This window comes from Bemisia tabaci, chromosome 7 (genome assembly GCF_918797505.1).
Source record: "Bemisia tabaci chromosome 7, PGI_BMITA_v3".
Classification (NCBI taxonomy): Eukaryota; Metazoa; Arthropoda; class Insecta; order Hemiptera; family Aleyrodidae; genus Bemisia; species Bemisia tabaci.
The window spans coordinates 2102569-2122302 of record NC_092799.1 but is presented as its reverse complement, the minus strand read 5'-3'; the positions used below and the strand labels follow the sequence as shown (position 1 = coordinate 2122302).

The following is a 19734-nucleotide window of genomic DNA, read 5'->3' as shown; positions in this document are numbered from 1 at the left end:
ACAATGATTCATAAACATTGTCACACTGTTAAAAAGGCGAATTTTTTCCCTCCAACTTTGGGGGGCCGTGGCCCTCAGGGAAAGCGTTTTTGGAAGAAACGTTATACCACAAAAACGCCTTTTTTGACCCGAGGAATCGACTCCTTGAATATCCGTACTTAATCCTGGGACACCCTGTATAGTGGATTTGTGCAAGAAAACGTGCGATCCGGAGCCTCGGCTACACGGGGACGGGGCATGTGGACCAGGAAAAGAAGCGGGGACGATATCTGGGTTAGAAAGAGCCGAACGCAGTCGCATATCGGGACTGAGACCGCGGCTGATGCAATAGCGCGGCGGCATGGTCCAGCGTCAAAGGACCCGCGGCACACGATGCGACGTCGTTATGAAACGACCGACGTCCGCCAGAGAGCGCCAGCATCACCTGCGCCCTCCACCGCGCCGCCCGCCGCCCGCACTCCACCGATATCCATCTGTCATAACCGCCGAGCGCCGCGCTCGCTCTATGCACATGCAAACGCCCGCGCCGCGCCGGTTGCCGCTTCTCCGGCGCACGCTCCCAGAAATCCTGATTCTTGATATTGATAGACGAAGCGATAGACAAAGAAGACAAAAGGGATATGGAGCTAACCTATTGGTGGAAGCGTGTGGTTGCAATAGACATAGGAGATGAGTAATAGGCTATAACTAACGGCAACCTACGAGACATCCTATAGTTGGACTGCATTTTGCAATTTGGAACTATAAATTCTGGCTAATCTGAAAAAACACTTATGTGCATTGGGAAACTAATGGCACATACGTTGTTTTTAAACCGGGCTAGAATTAATTGTTCAAATTGTAAAATGCAGTCCAGTTAGTCTATCAAGTGAATGATATACACCAACAGAATCTCTCATTATTTGGTGGTTTGGACAAATTACATGGTGGGATAACCATGTTTCGCAAGTAACATACCAATCACGCGTTTTTACTGCCCTAGCAGCGATATCTAGGGCAAATCTCAAGTGGTCGATTTCCGACAATGGAAGTATTTGGTTGCTCTCATTGAAATTTATTGCAATTCAGGTTCTATGCTGCTGTGCTAAGGAAAAACGTCGTCGTGTAAGCTTCGAATGTCACCAAAATTCCTGTCAGAAAAAAATTATTTTGAGGAAATTTATGGATGTTTTCCCTCGAAATTTGCAGACTTTTCAAATGAAATGACAATCGGAATTTTCTGAAAAATTGGGAGAAAAATATTCATATATTTTTCCGAAAATCAGTGATCTGTTGAGGGAAATATGGCAACGTCTAAAGGTTCATACGATGTTTTTACTTCGCACAGCAATATAGGACTAAAGCCACTACTAAACCACGATTAAATACACTTTAGTTTAAAAATGTTTCCCTACGAAAAAAATCTTGTTTTGAGTCAAAGAGTGCGCTTTTCCGTCTGGGTTCTTAAACCGAGATATACTGACTTCTATGGAAAGAAAACACGAGAGAGTGGAGGAATTTTGCGTATTTTTCGAGACCTGCAGAAATCCCTGTTTTCATGAATTAGGTCTAGTGGCAGCAACTGCAACTCGGCAAAGTATAAAAATAAGAGGATTCCGATGTCAGTATTTTGCAAGAGTTTTGCGCTCCTCAAAGCACGACCCGATTAAGGGTCGACTTCACCGAGTGAAACGACCTTGCGCCTCAGTCGTCCTTGGATTTCTTCAGCGGTTTTTATTACAGATTCATGTCGTTGAATTCTTACGAGAAGGATCGTTTTCGTGCCGTACCACGGAAGAGAGTAAGTGCATTCTGGAGTGAGACTCCATAACTGTGCCATGTCGTGCTTTGCCATGAATCGATAGATCTCCCATTCAAACCTACGTAAAAGGATCGATCATCAACAGGCACTCGCAACCAACACCCGAATAATTGATTTTACACCACAGTTTCAAATTAGAGTGCGTCGATAACCAATAATTCGCTCGTCTTCTGTACGCAATACGCATTAGGGCGAATTCCAACAAAATTCCACTCATTCTGCTTCTCCGTAATAACGAGATGCAGCTGAAATCTCAGCATTTTCAATTGCGTCTGATCAATTTTTGTTTTTTTTTTTTTTAAACCTACAAAGTATACCAAGAAACCAAGCAAACCGTGTAAACCAAGAAATTTCAATTTTCCAGAAAATCAGTGCGTGAAGGATATAAACCAAGGTATTTTTCGAACTTAACGCTAAAAATTATCATGGGATACCTTGACACTTTTCGGTGCCGATTTGTGTCATTGGAGCTAGCCGATGATTTGACAGGGTTTTCCTACCCCAGCGGCCTTCATAGAAATCGATGGATAAAGCGACAAACACAGAGAATGAAGGGAAAATGGAGGGATCCTATTGGTTGAAAGGGGTGGTTGCTACCCGTAGAATAAGGAAGAAAATGATGACTATTTATCCTGGATTGCCGTTAGCTAATCTATGACTAACGTCATTTGTCCATCGCAACCACCCGTCTCCACCAGTTGAATTCTCCCATTTTCCCTCTTTATTCCCTTTATTCCCTTTATTACAGCTATACTGCCGTACCCAACGAACTACACCTCTAGAATGGCCGCGAGATAGCAAACCTGCGTAACGCGCATGGGCCGGTTTTTGAAGGCAGGAGGGGGGTGGGAGCCCAAGTATAGCTAACCTCAATCTCCATTTCTGCTGCGTCTTGCCCATAAGGATTACATGTGAAAATTTCAACCTTTGTAAACTTTCATTTTTTTGAGGTTTTCTTTCAAAGTTCCTATTTTTTGAGTAAAGAAAACCTTTTGAGGTGCGATTGTTCAGCAATCTTTTCATCGCTATCACTTTATTCAACAATAATCGGCAAAATGTGGGCAGCGTCTGACATGGGTTTAGATGGCAGCCTGCTGTGTGAGCCCAAGTAAACCTAACCTATATCAACTTCAAAATGTTCCGGGTCTCTAACACTGGTCAGCCATTCTAGAGGTGTAGTTCGTTGGCCGTACCCAGGAAGAACGCCGTATGAACTTTCAGGCATTGCCAAACTTCCCTTGATAAAACACAAATTTCCCGGCCTGCTTATAAATAATTTTTCTTCCGATTTTTCAGATAATTTTCCTCGCAATTCCACCGAAAAGTCCTGAAAATTCAAGGGAAAATATTCATAAGTTTCCTCAGAAATGAACATTTTATCGAAGGAAATGTGGCAACTTGCGAATGTTCATACGGCGTTCTTCCTTAGCACGGCAGTATTAAGCTGTATCTATAATGTTAATTATCAGCCATTTTCCGCGATTTTCCGCGAATCTATTTTTTCGGGTCAGAATTGGCAACCTCGCAGCTTGCACGCCAATGAATTACCGGTCAAGAGGTGATAGTATTGAATTAATGGGACATGCCGTGGAGCGCTCAGCGGTCCACACAAGTAGACCCAGCGCCCCTCTTCACCCATCACACATCCCCCCCCCCCCCCCATTCGTAATATTCTCTCTCAGCTGCAGTAGACTCATAGCACGCACGCTCCATTTTCCTCGATTCCTCTTCCCGATGACTTATTAACCTCAAAAAGTCAATAAAATTGCCCAAATTCAGTGATGTAGTTCCGCGATATGGACTCCTCAACTGGAAATTTTACGCCAAAAATGCCATTTTGCGTGAATTTCTTTTTTCCCTCATGGACCTCCTCTCCTGCCACGATACATTTTTGGCCGTATCACTCTCCCCTCGTGAAAAATTTCTGGCTACGTATTTGCCCAAACAGGGTTCATTTTGCAATATGGAACTATTAATGATGACTCAATTTAGAATCAGCGTATTTGTCATCAGTTTCCTTCTGTGGATGGGTGTTTTTATGGGTAAGTTAGAATCGATAGTTCCTAATTGCAAATTGTAGCGTAAACATCCTCTCAAAATAATATTTCAGCAGCGCGCAAAAGTACAAATAAAATTAGGGGGGTGATCTTAAACCAATATGGGTCAATTTTTCGCTACATTTGACAGAGCCTTCAGACCGGGATGGAATTTTTTTCTCATTTATTTTTTTTGAACGAAGGAAAATGAAGAAAACAATTTAATCACTGCCATTATTAATAGATGAACTAAATCTATCAGAATTTAGCCTATAATTTTGTGTTTTTTTTAGGCCCTTATCAACCGATTACGAGTCATTCAATTGATTACCTGGCAAATATTCGGGGTCGGTGCATTGCATCTTAGCATTGAGCAATGATAAGCGTTGTCACTAACCTTCATGGACTTTATATGTTGGCGTAGTTGATTCGGTAATTTATCAGAAATGGTGGTTGTTTTTTCTAGCCTGGCGTTGAAGTCTCCCGATGAATCCAATGGTCTCCCTATTTCTCTGCTCTTCCTTATTATTAGAAATTTGTTCGCTGACTACGAGACTAATGTAGCGCCATTTCTTTGGTCGATATAACCAAGCCGTCTTCTTTTTGGAGCATATGAAACAGCATGGGGGCTCTACCGCCCCACTCACAACCGCCTTACGGTCCAACCATCCGCTCCGAGAGCACACATATTCCCGTTGCACCATTTGTCGTTAACGTTGCCGAGATGACTTCATCCCTTTGTTTTCACGTCCTCAAACTTACTCTCCATGTTGCCAGCCTCAATTTCTTCGGCACAATCTTAAATTTAAGATTGCATCCAAAACGGCCGCCACGGAGGTGAAATCTGTGAAAATTACTCTTTAACGCCTTGTCTCCACGGGACATTTCACGAGATTTTTCCCAAGTTCGAATCGCAGGAATGAAACTTCTGCGCTTTTTTCTCATTAAACAACACGACAAATTTTCTTCTTCTTCTTTTCAAGTCGTGCCTGGGACTCCACAATGACTCTTAGTTGGCAAAACGCGGTTCCATTTAAAAGCGAAAACGTTGATATATCTGTAAGGAGTTGAGTTCAGTAAATTTCGTCAAGCAAATCGCATGCACGGAAATAAAAGCTTTAACTGTTAAGTACCAACTATGGATGATATGAAAATTTTCAATTCATTGTGATAACACACCAAAAAATTACGTTACTAACCCAAAAGTCGTGGTAATACGAGATTCAATTTGAAATGTCCATATCATCCATCAAATTGGGGGGGGGGGGGGCATAATTTTAGGAGATAATCCCTTACACTTTTTTTCATGTGCAATTTTGGCCTGAAAAAGGTTTGAACGGGTGAAATGAAAAATATGAAATGTTGACAATTTTTGTGAAATATTGCGTGAAATTTCACAAAATTGTGAATAATATGAAGCATTTTTTCAGGGGCTGGGTATGCAACACCCACTAAAAAAAACCCGAAAAGCAAAAATCAGTCGTCCTTCATTTCATTCCGCATTTGACTTCGAGAAATATGTTTCAATATATTTATATTTTTCTGAAATTCAATGAAATATTTCCCACGAAATTTCAAGATTTTATTTTCCATGAAAAATTGCAACCCTGGCCTGGAATCATGTACTAGTATGCTTAAATTGAGGAGTTAGGTGCAAAAGGGGCGTTATTGACAAAATCGCGTTTTGAGTTATTCGTGTTCAAAGTTTGTTGTTGTACAAATGGAATGTATGTTTAAAGATATGGAAATAATGTGAAAAGTTTAAATATAGATCATTTTATCAAGTTTAAGTTTGTACAATTAGAAGCTCTGAATAATCGCGGGTTTTTTTTAAAATATGAGAAATACGAAAGTTCCAATGACGCCCCTTTTTAATTACTGTATCTTACTTTAAAATTACTTTAAAATTACTGTATCTCAGTGAATGTTTGACATATTAATATGAAAATTGGTACACCTACATTTTAGGATATGAGGATTCAGAAAAACCGGTCTCTGCAAAAGGGGCGTCATGGGCCGTACGCCCCTTTTGCACCTAACTCCTCAATTTGTACCATGTCTACCGGTCTATCGGCGCAATTTGCGGACTGCGGTGCACAAATTGAATCAGGCGGGAGAGAGGTGAAGGGGGTTGAAGGGGGGCTGTGTTTAGGAAGGAGAGCAGCGGCGTTTGGAGGCGTAGTAGGGGAGGGGGGGTCGGTGGCGGGAGAGCAGACTGTCGTAAAGAAGTAACAGTTAATAGAGCAGGGCAACAACCAGTGAAGCGCACCGCGCAACGCGGACCCGGACGGCGCGGCGCGGCGGCGGCGGCCCCAGTTGGGCTTCGGCTTCGAGCCTAGTCAAAGAAAAATAGTTCAATGACCTTGGTAAATTTCACCAGACGGAGTGGCGTTTCCTACCATGCACTCCGAGACTACCGCCGGCGACCACGCGCGCAGCGTTGCCGCACCGCCTCCAAAATCCCCGTAATAAAAGAACCCCAAAAAAGCGCCCCTCCTTGGCTGCCGTCATAGTGAAGAGAGCCGTAAGTGCAGAATTTTCGAAATCGAGTTTCCTTCAAAATTCGTCTTAACTCTTTTAGATGAAATTACTGAGACAGCTAAACTAGCGAAATTCATCCTAATTTAATGAAGACGAGACGGATGAAAAAGCCGTGACTGCACAAAAAATGACATTGTTTTTTTCAAGACAGCCGTATGCGTAGATGCATGAGAGCCAATAAAAACAGTGCTTTCAAGAGGAATGCCACCCTCATCTGCCGATTTATAACCTGAAAATTTGTTTGTTGTGTGTCCAACACGCTACCCCAAAAGCACGCAGAAGATAGCACGTACTGCTGTCTTGCCAAATATTAACCTAACCCGAAACTGAATTTTACCTTTTTCATGTACTTTAAAATAAAATCGGTCGAGTTTTAATCCCCCAAATGATTTCTAAGAGTCTATCGAATGATTGGTTGCGATTTGACAAAGAATGGAGGCTTTTTTCAATAAAATGTTCCACTCAGAAGCTTCTAGGCCCATTCTCTCAAGACTTCATTTTTGCACTTACCGCTCTTTTCGCTATCACGGCAGTTGGGGGTAGATCCCCAAATGGGGAGAGCACGCACGAGTTGGTCATTTCAAAGGTTATGTCATCGAGCTCTGAGGGATTCTTCCTAAATTGCCTGCAATGATTTACTATATTACAACTGTTACGACCGTATTTATTTTTCGGTTCTTCTGGGTACCGTGGTTGTTTTTTCTAGCCTGGCGTTAAAGTCTCTCGTCGAACTTAAATGCTCTACTTGTTTTCCTGCTTTAATCGTTTCCGGAAATTGTTGTATTGACTGTGAGACTTGTGGGGTCGGAATTTCTTCGGTCAATTCAGCAAAGTCGTCATCTTATTGGCTCGTATGAAACAGCAGGGGGCCCGGGTCCCAACCTCGTCCACTTCGCGGCCCAACCCCTTGTCCGGTACTTCGCACCTGCAAAAGGTTGATGCGTTGACGCGAAAAATCCGAGTCATAATTCTGAAATCTGGAGACCACGAGCTCATCTGGAGACCACGAGCTCATCTGGAGATCATAACCCGATGAAATATGTTTTTCGTACGAAAAAGGACAGTGTCTCTAGTGAAAAAGACCAAATGACAACGGCTACTGTCAAACTTCTGTTGGTACTTTATATTCACATATGAATGAACGACTCTGCCGTCAAACATTTTCCGTGAGACATAAGGCATGTTTCTGACTTTTCAAATGATTCGGATTTCGACGCTAATTGTTCCTTTGTAAAATATGAATCGTTTAATGCAATTTGTCGACGTCTGAGGTCACTCGGCTACGTTTCGAGGACTCCACTCATTTAATTATGTTTTGAGGCAGACGCGTATATGTTGTACCAAAATTCTGGATATCTTGGCCAATTCCTACCTCTAAAAAAATTGAACGTCATTCTGGCGGGAACACTCATTTATACGGCCCGGATGTTCCTCCCTCATGGATCGTCATAAAGTTTTTGACACCCGCAATATTATCATATTTAGATCCGTATTCGGGATGACACTTGCTAGAGACCCACTCTCCATTAAACCAGTGAAAATTCTCTGGGTTACGTCAAGTGAGGAAGAGTGGACGAGGGGCCCAAGTTGTGGGATCCGAATGAGTCTTGGGTGGCGCCAGTGTCGGGCCGCTTTTGGAGGTCATGCAACCGGTTCGGCGGTGGCGGCGGCGGCGGCGGTGGTGGAGGAACAAGGAAAAGCCGTCTGGGTGGGTCGGGAGCGTGACCAGCTGTTGCCGGAAAAGCAGGCGCAGACGGCCGGACGCGCCGTTCACGGCCGCCGGATCCCCCTCGAAAACTCCCATATTCGCACTGCGACGCGGAGGAAAATGCCCGGCGTGGCAACGCTGCGGTGCGGTGACCCGCCGCGACCAAGAGGATCCGATGACCTGGGATTCGGAGCAGCAGCCGCAATCATTTTTACGGTCCTCCCGTGCGCCGCGCCGTGTAGCCTGGACCCGCGGGAGGGGGGGCGACCCCCCCCCCACCTTGAATGCGCGGGAGCTCCACAGAGTTGTAGTTAAGAGGAAGGGAGGATCCCGAACAGGGTGGCAGAATTTCATGAAATGTTTCAAATACTTCCGGAAATTTCAGATTTTCACGAAGTATGAGAAATGTTTAATCAGGGTGTTTAGTTTTTTTTTTTCATTTTGCGAAATCCTGATGAAATCCCGATTTCATAATTTATCCGAAACCTGATCAAATTCTGATCCTTTGCGGAGAAAAATTAAAATTTCTGCACAAGCGTATGCGAAACCATAAAAACACCTGATCGAACAGCCGACTTTTCTCAAATCCTGAATTTATGACTGATTTCTCCTTATCCTGATGAAATCGGGAAAATCCTGATGCTAGCTAGATACTCTGATAATTGAGAGTTAGGTGCCAAAAATCAAGGTTTATTGCATGTCAATGGGGTTGCATACCTAGCCCCCGAAAAATGGACCGCGTTTAGCAGCAAGGAACCAAGGAACCAAGCCACATCAGCTACTGCCGAATTTAAGTGGACATTTTAATTATTATTAATATGAGAACGGTTGTGCGGACTTTCGTGCAAATTTCAATGAATTCTCTGCACATTACGAAGCAAATTCTTTACAATTTTCAAAGGAATCCGCACAATCGTTCTCTTGAAAAAAATAATATTGCCCTCTTAAAGTTGGCCAAAGCTGATGTGGCTTGGTTCCTTACTGCTTCACGCGGTCCAAATACGTCTCAAAAATGTCATAAATTTCACAGACCAGTGTTGTACCGGAAATATTTCACAGAAATTTCCAATGTTACATATCTTTTTAATGTTTCGTGATTCTGGTCCTGATCCAGAGTGGTAGAGTGTGGTACTGGCAATAAAATAGGTAACGGTTGGGGGAAGGATGATTTGAACTTGCGTTACGGCTGCGTTACGAGAGAGGATGGTGTCCGAAAATTCGATATTCATAGTTATATTCTTCATAAGCAGGCCTTTGGTGTATTCAGAGAGTACAGACATATTATTTTGACCCAATCATGAGGAACCAAGTGGCAGTTTTAAGAAACTCGGGTTAAGAGTAGTTTTGAGCTTAACTTGCCAAAAACTTTTCCTATTCCATTTTCTCAAAAGGAACTGTATCCACTGACCACATTGTTTCTTATCCAGCTTCCACAAGCACACCCATTCACTGGAAAGAAAACACATTGGATCTAGAGTCCAGACTCTTGAAAACATTGACAACAAAAAATACTCTTGATTCAAGCGGATTTTTGCTTGAATCAAAAGAAAATCCGCTAAAATTAAGAGGCTTGGTTCTTGATTTAAGCTAGATTCTGATTGAATCAAGAGTACTTTTCCTTGCCGATGTTTTCAAGAGTCTGGACTCTAGATCCAATGTGTTTTTTTCCCCAGTGTTCTTTCCACTTCCACATAGTCCCATTTAGCATAAATGCGTTTATTTGAAACATGTCGGGCATATTGTTTTTTTTTTAATAATTTAATTGTTAAATCAGCGATCGATTTTTTCCATGTAGCACACTTGTGTTGCTTGGCAAACTAAAGTTGTTCTCCGATAAAAGCGGAGGTTTGGCTCGACCTGGATGTTTTCGAGCGAGTCCCGGAAAAACTGGTCCGGAGCCGGACACGGTCCAGTCACCGCGGAGCCGTTTCGTGGAAAGCAATCTTTTCCCGAAAATCGGAGCCAACGGGATGCTCCCAGCTCCGTTCCCCGTCGCTTTCCTCCTCCTCTGCCAAGTTCCCCGAGAACTCTCGAAATTCCCCTTGGAATAAGATAATTTCCTCGACAACGTGGCAACTTTTACGGGAAATCAGCCCGAGCTCATGCGCGGAGATCATCGGCATGTTTGCCATTTCCCACCGGAATCCCAGTTTTCTCCCCTCTTAATTCCTTGTTACAGATACCTTCTCAAACAAAATTTCACTGATTATTGAAAAAGTATTAATTTTTATGAAAACGGTTCTATACACTGAAAAAGTGTCTTAATTTTAGCAGAAATATTCTTGAATTTGCTGCTGAGAAAAAGTTTCCCTTGAATCAAGAAAAAAAAATTTCTTAAATAGGGAAGCTATGGAGAAAGTGGCTGTGTTAACAAAAGTATTTATCCATTCCAGAGACAAGAGACCCTCCACTAGTTTCTTAGCCATGGTGGAAGCTTTTACTTTCGGGACTTCAGCATTCTACTGTTGACTTACCTACATGGTTGATGTTCAATAACGTGTTGGCCTGTTTCGTTTTGCAGACAAGCCGAAAATGGCCGAAGTCTGGGAAACTTGTTGGGCTCATGACGTCACCCAAAGCTCATCATCCATCATGTAGGTAGATCTACAGCCGAAATAGGGGTGATGACTGTTGCTCCCTCATAATTGTCCATAAGGAATTGTTGAATCCCCGAAAGTAAAAGCTTCCACCTGTTGCCAAGAGGCCAATCAGGGCCGGATGCACCTACTTGCCGCCCCTTTCTCATTTTTTTTGAAACTCGATTAAAACCATCAAATGAACGTGCCAAGGGGGGAGGCGTGCATAAGACGCATACGCATTTTTTGGGAAAGATCTGTCAACACTACTAGCAAAAGTTCACGGAGCTTTGCGCGAAAGTTAAGTCTCGTAAACTTATCTCTGTGTGGACAAGGCCTTCCATGTTTGGCGCAAAGCGTGAAGTATTCATACATTCTTGTAGGCGCTATGCGTTTCACGCCGACCGCTGTTGAACGCACTGTGCTGGACGCAATGCGTGAAGTATTCACGCAGTCTTGTAGGCGCTATGCGTTTCACGCTGACGCTGACCGCAATGACCGCACTATGTTTGATGCAATGCGAGAAGTATTCGTGCAGTCTTGTAGGCGCTAATACATTATGTGTTATATGCCGATCGCCGCGCCGAGGGCTTCTCCTTTTCATCCTCGTTATCATTTCTCTCTAAGTCTCTAAGTTCCAGGCCCAATTGCGTGTTTGGTTTCTCTCTTAACTCGACTAATTGAAGGCACTGTCTCTTGTATCACTGAGAGACGATAAAATTAGAAATTACTATACCCTCAGTAAATGAGAGATTTTGTTGCCTCTTCTCGTTTGTAATTTTTTTGTTTAAAACCGATTTTTTTTTCATACCTACACTTAAAAAAATTGCAAATTTTTGCCTTCCCTTAGATTTGCCGCCATGGACCGCGGCCCATGTGGCCATCCCCTTAATCCGGCCCTGAGGCCAATGAAGGGTCGCTTGTCTCTGATCCATTCGGACTTTTTAAGGGATTCTCAGGGCCGCATTAAGTCTCTACTAGGGATGCCTCATGTAGTTTACATCGTTACAATGTTTCCTAAGTGATCGGGGGCCCAAGGGGCGCAGCCCCTTGGCTGGCCGTTCTGAATTGTATGTATTTTGATCTAAAGCTCCTAAAAACTCCAGGGAAAAATATTCATAATTTTCCTCAAAAATCAACATTTCATCAAAGGAAATTTGGCGACTCTCGAATGTTCATACGGCGTTCTTCCTTAGCACGGCAGAATAGCAGAAATTATGAAGCGCAAGATTTGCGAGGAGTGCAACTGGGCTCGGAAATCAGCGATTTTAAGGTGAGATCTGACATGGGTGTACTATTATGCCCCACTCTCACCCCCACCTTGACCCGGGAGAAGATGATGGAAGGAAATTCGAGCGAGAAAACCGGGGGCGGGGGGCTTACCTCTTGGTCGGAGAAAAAAGTTCCCTAACGGAGTCTTTAATAGTTCGTAATGCAAAACAGTGCCGACAAAAAAAAAAAAGAAAAAGAGGAAAAAACCGGGTTGAAGATGCGGACAGAAACTCGGGCGATTGGTCACGCTAATTCTTTTAATGCTCTTATTACAGCGCCACTGTCCTTTCTAGGGAGCTACATGCATCTCCACTATTCTCCTCGTAGTGTAAAATATTACATTTTTTCGTCCTCGTCGATTTTGCTGCGTCAGGAATACAGGGCTGATTTGTCGATACGTTAATTGAGAAAAAAAGTTCGATTTCATGAACCGGAGTGTATTGTCCTATATCAGTCTTATTTGTTGTTAGAAATCTCAGAGCGAAATTCACTCCGAAGTGCATTTTACTCTGGTGCATCTTTACGATATAACTACGAGACCAAGTATGGTCTGGATTTTTTGCGATGTTAACAAATCTCCACTCCTTTTTTTTTAGGAAAAGAAAAAAACAATGTCATTCCTTGAAATTTTCACAAAATTAAGTGTAAGGAACATTTTAGATAAAAATTTAGGTGCCTTTAACAACTCCTTTCCGTAGAAAGCCGGCGGTTAAGAGACGTTTTAGCAGATCCTCAGCAAATCATATAAAAGGAATTTTTTTACCAAATCTAACGTAAAATTCATCAGTAAAACTTCAGAATACGCCCTTGCAAAGAATTACAATAAAATTTAGGGGAGCGAGAAAGTAAAAAAAATCCCATAAACTTAGCAAACTTACGGTTAAAAAAACGATCACCTTAAAATTTTCAAAACTGTCGAAATTATTTCCAAAATATTTTTTTTTTAAATTTATTTTTCGTAAATGCAAATCGTCGTAATGCCTTGCAAGGGCCTTTTTCCGAAGTCAGTCTGCTGAATTTTTCCGAGATTGTTAGAATTTGTCCTTTTTATGATAATGTGTTAAGCATCCCCTTAAACGTCCATTAACCATCATGTAAACCACATTAGGCCTCCTTGGTAAAGTGACTGTTTAAGGAATGATTATGAACACGACTGCAGAGCTTGAAATAAGCTCATTACAACATAATGCACGCAATCATACATTTTAAACCTTATCCAATGTGAGGTTCTTCGTTTTCATTTATAATTTGAAACTTACTTTGAACTCGCGGAATGATATCCTCTGCGGCTGGACGGTTGTCTGGGACCTAAGTCGAGGTGTTTCGTCTCGTCTCGAGAGTCACCAACGCTAGTGCTCCCGCGCGAAGGAAAAACGCCGTATGAGCCGTCAAGCGTAGCCAAAATGCCTTTGATAAATCACGAATGTCAGGGAGATTAATAAATATATTTCCTCCGATTTTCCAAATAGTTTTGCTCGTAATTTTGGTCCAAAGGGTCTGAAAATTTTAATGGAAAATTGTAACAGCTTTTCTCAAAAATAAATGTTTTCCGAGAGGAAATTTGGGAACATTACAATGCTCATCGGGCGTTTTTCCTTAGCACGGCAGAGTAGTGTCCTGGGGGGGGGGAGGGGTGCGTGGGAGGGATTTGGAGGAGCGGTGGGGGGGGGTGGAAGGGGGGTGGAAAGGGGGGATGAGCGAATCCAATCGCAAATTGCCCGCCGCGGCACTGCGGTTCGGTAATTCCAGTGGCCATCATTCCCATTAATCAACAGCAAAACCGATTCAAAGAATGAATTAATCGATTTTTTGTCTCACTCGGTCTCTCTCTCGCTCCGTCTCTTCTTCCAGACTTAATTTTTTCCCGCCCATTACGACTTTTTTTCTCGCGTATCACTAGCGCGGTCGCCAAAGACCGAAGACGCCCCGGGGATCGATCATTGCAAAGTTACCATATGACCTCAGTCGATAAATTGCATTGCAAAGATAGGGATACATCTAGGTTATTCGATAACGATTCAACAATCGAATCGCGCCCATTGGCGGATCCAGCAACTTGGCAACACCGGATTTCGTCCATTCAAACCTATGGAAATGTATCGATTCTTAGAATTATTAGAAATATTAGAAAACTGACAAAAGCGAACGCACTTTCGGCACATGGACTACATTTTTTAATTCAGAACTAAAGTTTTTGGCTCAGTTTAGAAACAACGTATGGACCATTAGTTCCCCTATGTACACAAGTGTTCTCACGGTTGAGCGAGGAATAGAAATTCCAAATCGCAAAATGTAGTCCATATATGGGCCGAATTGGTTCATTCATGGATATTGAACCATAAGCGTCTCCTACAATCACACGACAGAGTGCAAACATTTCAAAATCATGAGTTGAAAAACGCTGACTCCGCGAGTTTAAATATTGGAGCCTAACACAGAGCGGAGCGGCGTGTTAGCAGCGCAGAACGCGCACTGGCGCCTACAAACCTAACGGGATACTTCACGCATTGCGCAACGCGTGAAGTATCCCGTTAGGTTTGTAGGCGCCAGTGCGCGTGTCACGCTGATAGCCTGCCACGCCGCAACTATTTCGCGTCAGAGGCGTTTGCACAGTATCCTGCAAGATTGAATGTGCACGAAATAACTAGTTAAAGAGGACTTTCAATTTTGCATCTCGCACTGAAAAATGTTTAATTTGGCGTTGGAGCGTTTTCTAGGCTCCCGCTTTGGTTTTCATCTTATCATATCCGTTTAGTGTACACATGAACATAATGTGTTTAGCTGCTCTTAGAGTCTGTTCTCTTTCATGACTTGATTCATGAATGAAATGTTTTTAAGAATGAAGGTAGAAGTAGTATGCATGTATTTTTGAGGTGGTTCCTTTCATTTAAATGAGGAGAAAAAAATGTGGACATAACATGTCGATTTAAAATCATGACCCCAAGCTCATGCTGTGGCGGCGCTCCGTCTGAGAACGGATGCACTTGAGCTGTTCTACAGTGGAGGGCGAATTCTGCTCTGGGAGGGAGATCGGGGAGCTTATTGGCTGATCCAGGCGGATTATTCCTTCCTCGAATACTGTCGTGCTAAGGGAGAACGCCGTATGAACCTTCGAGAGTTGCCAAATCTCCCCGAATAAGACATGTATTTTTGAAGAGAGTTTTGCATATCGACGGTGCAAGTCGGCAATCACATAACTCGGTTTGCGACGTCGCAGACTTCCTGTCATACTTTATTTTTTAAACGGAAAACTATTCAATGGCAATTCTTTAAAACTGCCATGATTCTTCTTCATTGTGCGAAGAAAATTCTGCAAAAACTTCAAGGAATGATGTCAATTAGTTCTCCTTTAAAAAAATAACATCGAGGCGGAGATTTTCAGACACCGCAAACGAGTTATGTGATTGCCGACTTGCACCGTCGATATTTTTCCTCGAAATTTTCAGATATTTCAGATTCAATTGCGAACAACATCGTCTGAAAAAATCGGAGAGAAATTTTCACGATTTTTCTAGTAAATTAGACTTTTATCGAAGGAAATTTGGCAAGGCCTGATGGCTCATACGGCGTTCTTCCTTAGTATATGATGCAGCACTCGAACGGACGAGGACGATGTTTACACGGATCCGATGTCAAGCGCACATTAGTCATGGACTCATGGCTCATATATACCAAACGACCAGCCAGCGTGATCCCACCGCAGTTGTGCCAGCATCTTCGTAGCTTCTCGGACGCAACTGCACATCAAAATGAGCTCGACCGTCCATATGATCCTTTATTCACCAGGGACCACGTTCAAATGGAGCTAAGCGTTTCCGTCGCGTAGCAACGACGTCATGTGGCGTTATCGGCATCTCAGAGTGATAATCAATTGGACGTATTTCTATCAAACGGAACTATGTGCATTTTGACGTGAGCCCTGTTATGCACATATTTTTATGGGTCTCAGGGCTCATGTCTTAATGCACATAGTTCCGTTTGATAGAAATACGCTCAATTGGACTGAGCTTCCAATTAGCGGCAGACACTCCTATAAAGGCCCTTGTAAATCTGTGCTAGGAAAGCAATAGCACATACTTCGTATCTGAATTTGGTAAAAAAATCAGATTTCCCTCATCCTGAACTTGGTCTAATGCTGCTACTCGTGTGTTGCTATATAGCGAGTAATCAGGGGTAAATCAGGAAATTCCTCACTTTGTATGCCATAGTTTCCATACTCTTTTCATTTTTCGGTTTCTGACTCTGTCTGACTTTCACTACTCTCTCAATAAAAAAATTTAGGATAAATAATAACTGGAAAAATGCATCTCGCGTGCTGTTATGATAAAGATGAGAAAAAGTATACCGTAACACGCATTGTATGGTTGATGAAGTAATTTATTAGCTTGGATGCATTTCGGGCTCAGTCCATCTTCAGCTAGCAGTTGCAAACACAAAACACAGCTAAACAAGTTAATTAGAGTAACGAATTGTCACAGTGCATGATGAAGAGGAATAGAACAAGAAACAAAGCGAACTAAAACACTAGGGACTGGTCAAAATTTGAAAAATGTTAGAAAATGTTTAAAACCAGTGGGAATAGCTGTTTAAACATTTTAAACATTTTTTAACATTTTTCAAATTTTGACCAGTTCCCTAGTGTTTTAGTTAGCTTTGTCTTGTTTTATTCCTCTGCATCATGCACTGTGACAATTCGTTACTCTAATTAACTTGTTTAGCTGTGTTTTGTGTTTGTAACTGCTTGCTAAAGACGGGCTGAGCCCGAAATGCATCCAGGCTAATAAATTATTTCATCAACCATACAATGGGTGTTACGGTATACTTTTTCCTCATCTTGATAAATAATAGGATAAATTTATGCTTGTTTCTTTTCGTCTATTACTTTATCTGTTCATTCCAGTACTCGACTCACTGTCCCCAGTCTCGAGGCCCAGAAGTCCAGCGGCCACGACCCTCCTTACTTCCGAATCCTCCTTGACTCATACGCACCGATGCAGCTTGGTTGCCAAAAGCGCGGATGACCTAAGCCCGCCGTAAGTTCCGTGGGTGTAGGAATGAGCGTGCTTTATCCGCGGACGCCCATGACGTCATGGGTTGAAAACCCGCGGCGCGGGCCGGTCATTTGGCGGGTTTACAGCGGCAATAAAGCAGTTAAAGACGTGGCGATGCGCTCGTTTCTGATTGTGGCCGCCGCGTCGGCGTTTAAGCGTAAACGGTAAAGCTTCACCCCCGTCGTCTGCTTTTATCTTATTAGTGAAGGCTCTTAATTATAGTCGACTGCGGTTTAATTCCGATCCCGCCGCTCACCGCACGCCGTGCAAATTTGCGGAATGTGCGTGGCTCGTGCCTCCTTCTCCAGGGGTGAGACTCGCGCCGCACACCGGGTTCATCATTGAAATTCGTAGACAAAGTGGTGGAAAAAGAAGACGCACGGAAAAGCGTGCGATTGTCTTGGTGGATTGCAGTGGAAAAAGTAAGAATGGAATACCGGAAGTCTTAAACGACAACCCAGGGGCCCTAGTTCTGTCGTGCAACACTGGAAAAAAAAACACATTGGATCTAGAGTCCAGACTCTTGAAAACATTGACAAGAAAAAATACTCTTGATTCAATCGGATTTTTGCTTGAATCAAAAGAAAATCCGCTTAAATTAAGAGGCTTGGTTCTTGATTTAAGCTAGATTCTGATTGAATCAAGAGTATTTTTTCTTGTCGATGTTTTCAAGAGTCTGGACTCTAGATCCAATGTGTATTCTTTTCCAGTGAATGCAAAAACGCCGTAAACGCTATTGTACATTTTTTGGAGACAATGTATCACAGCAAAATCACTTGTGTACATTGGGACAATGTTTTTACTGAATTCTTTCGCAAATACTATCAAGAACTTAACTTGAAAATATGAGGAGCATGAGTAAAACAGTTTTATTTTATAAAGTGTTAAGTTCCAAAAAACGAGGGAAAATCTTGATGGATTTACGACGTTCTTGCTTAGCACGGCAGAATTGGTCCATCATTTTTCCCCTTAATCTTCAATGACCACCCGCTCAAACCACTAGGAAACCTCCGTTTTCCCTATATCTTTTTTGTCGATAGCTTTGTCTATCCATTTCAACAACTAGCCCGCCAGGGTGAGATTTGCGCCTTAAAGTTGGCTGATTATTGGCATTTTTAGACATAGCGATAGAAAGAAAAAAAACGAAGGGAAATTGAAGCGGTGTTGTCGGTTGAAGCAGGTGGTAGTAATTGACAAAGAGGGTCAGTAACAGACTAACTTACGGCAACCCACCCACGAAAAACCCTCCAGTTAATCCATCATTTCTTCCTTCAGTCTGTAATAACCACCCTACTCTGGAAAGAAAACACATTGGATCTAGAGTTCAGACTCTTGAAAACATTGTCAAGAAATAATACTCTTGATTCGATCAGATTTTTGCTTAAATCAAAAGGAAATCCGCTCAAATTAAGAGGCTTGGTTCTTGATTTAAGCAAAAATCCGATTGAATCAAGAGTATTTTTTCTTGTCGATGTTTTTAAGAGTCTGGACTCTAGATCCAATGTGTTTTTTTTCCAGTGTATTACGGGTTTCAACGAGTCAGGGTCCACTAAGATACGGAGGACTCTGCGCGGAAATTTATGATACAAATATTTTAACTCTGGTGTGAGTGGTAAAGTATCGCGCAAAACTGAAGACGTTTCTGACTATTGATCTCAGTAATATGTTTGGAGTTTAGTCCAAAAATTCAATGTCCAACTTTTTTCAGAGTTTCGACCCATTGCGCGCTGCGGATGCGGAATTTCCCCCGGAGAAATTCCGTCGGACGCCACGCGCCAAAGAGTGACGCATATTTATTTTCGGAGGATGGACAAGATTTCGGATACAGCTCCGCATAGCTGCACTCTGAGTAATGTAGCATTAAGGTGAATTTATAGTCGGAGTAAGCAAACATCCTGATGATAAACGAATGTTGCACAAATATTGGTTTTGTCTTAAATTTTCGGCGAAAAACGGATTCACCGAGAGAAAAATCCAATTATAAGATGAATACGAAAAGTTGAACTTAACGTGATCCAGTCGGACTTCATTTTATAATTAGGATCTGCAAGTTCATGACTCATATGTGATGCACTTATTTACATTGGGAATGTAATAAACTTCTCGTTTTTTCTAAGGTGAGCTGGGAATAGTAGTTTCTTATTGAAAAATTTGATCCCGTCGAATCCGGTTGTTTTCGGTTGTTCCCTGGTTCTCCGTGCCAAAATCCACGCAAACTGCACGGAAATCAACCTTATGACGTTAGTGTACGTTTCACTTCCCATACTGATCGAAAATATTTCAGTTACACACATTTTTTTGTCAGAACGTAATTCCCTGATGCAAATCTCGAGTTAGGTTAGTCTTGGATTTGTTTTCCCCGCGGAATGGTGTAGACCCAGCACCATTTCTCCACCTTGTTCTAAGATACAAGTTGATCTCAGTAGTTTTCGTTGAGAAAATTGTGTTTTGCATGACATTCTGTTGAAGAATCATGTATCAGAGTGCTTAAATTCTTAACTTGTTTACTGGTTCATTCAATCTAAAAAAGCGAACATAGAAAGCTTTTCTTAAATTTTCTCAGAAAAAATATGTTTTATCGGGAGAAACGAGGCAACGTTGGACTGCTCATGCGGCGTCAAAACACAACATGGGCCTTTTAAGCCCCAATTTTTTGATACCGCGATTATCCTAACGCGAGTCTGAATAATCGCGCCGAACACCGTGCGGTCAGTGTCAAAGTCATATGAGTGCCTACAAGACTGCATGA

The 19734-nt window shown here is 42.4% G+C and overlaps 1 protein-coding gene across 1 annotated transcript in view; it reads left to right on the top strand.

The window, feature by feature from the left end:
- The window catches only part of vn (membrane-bound neuregulin protein vein), a 160116-nt gene that overhangs the window by 52585 nt on the left and 87797 nt on the right, over window positions 1-19734 (top strand).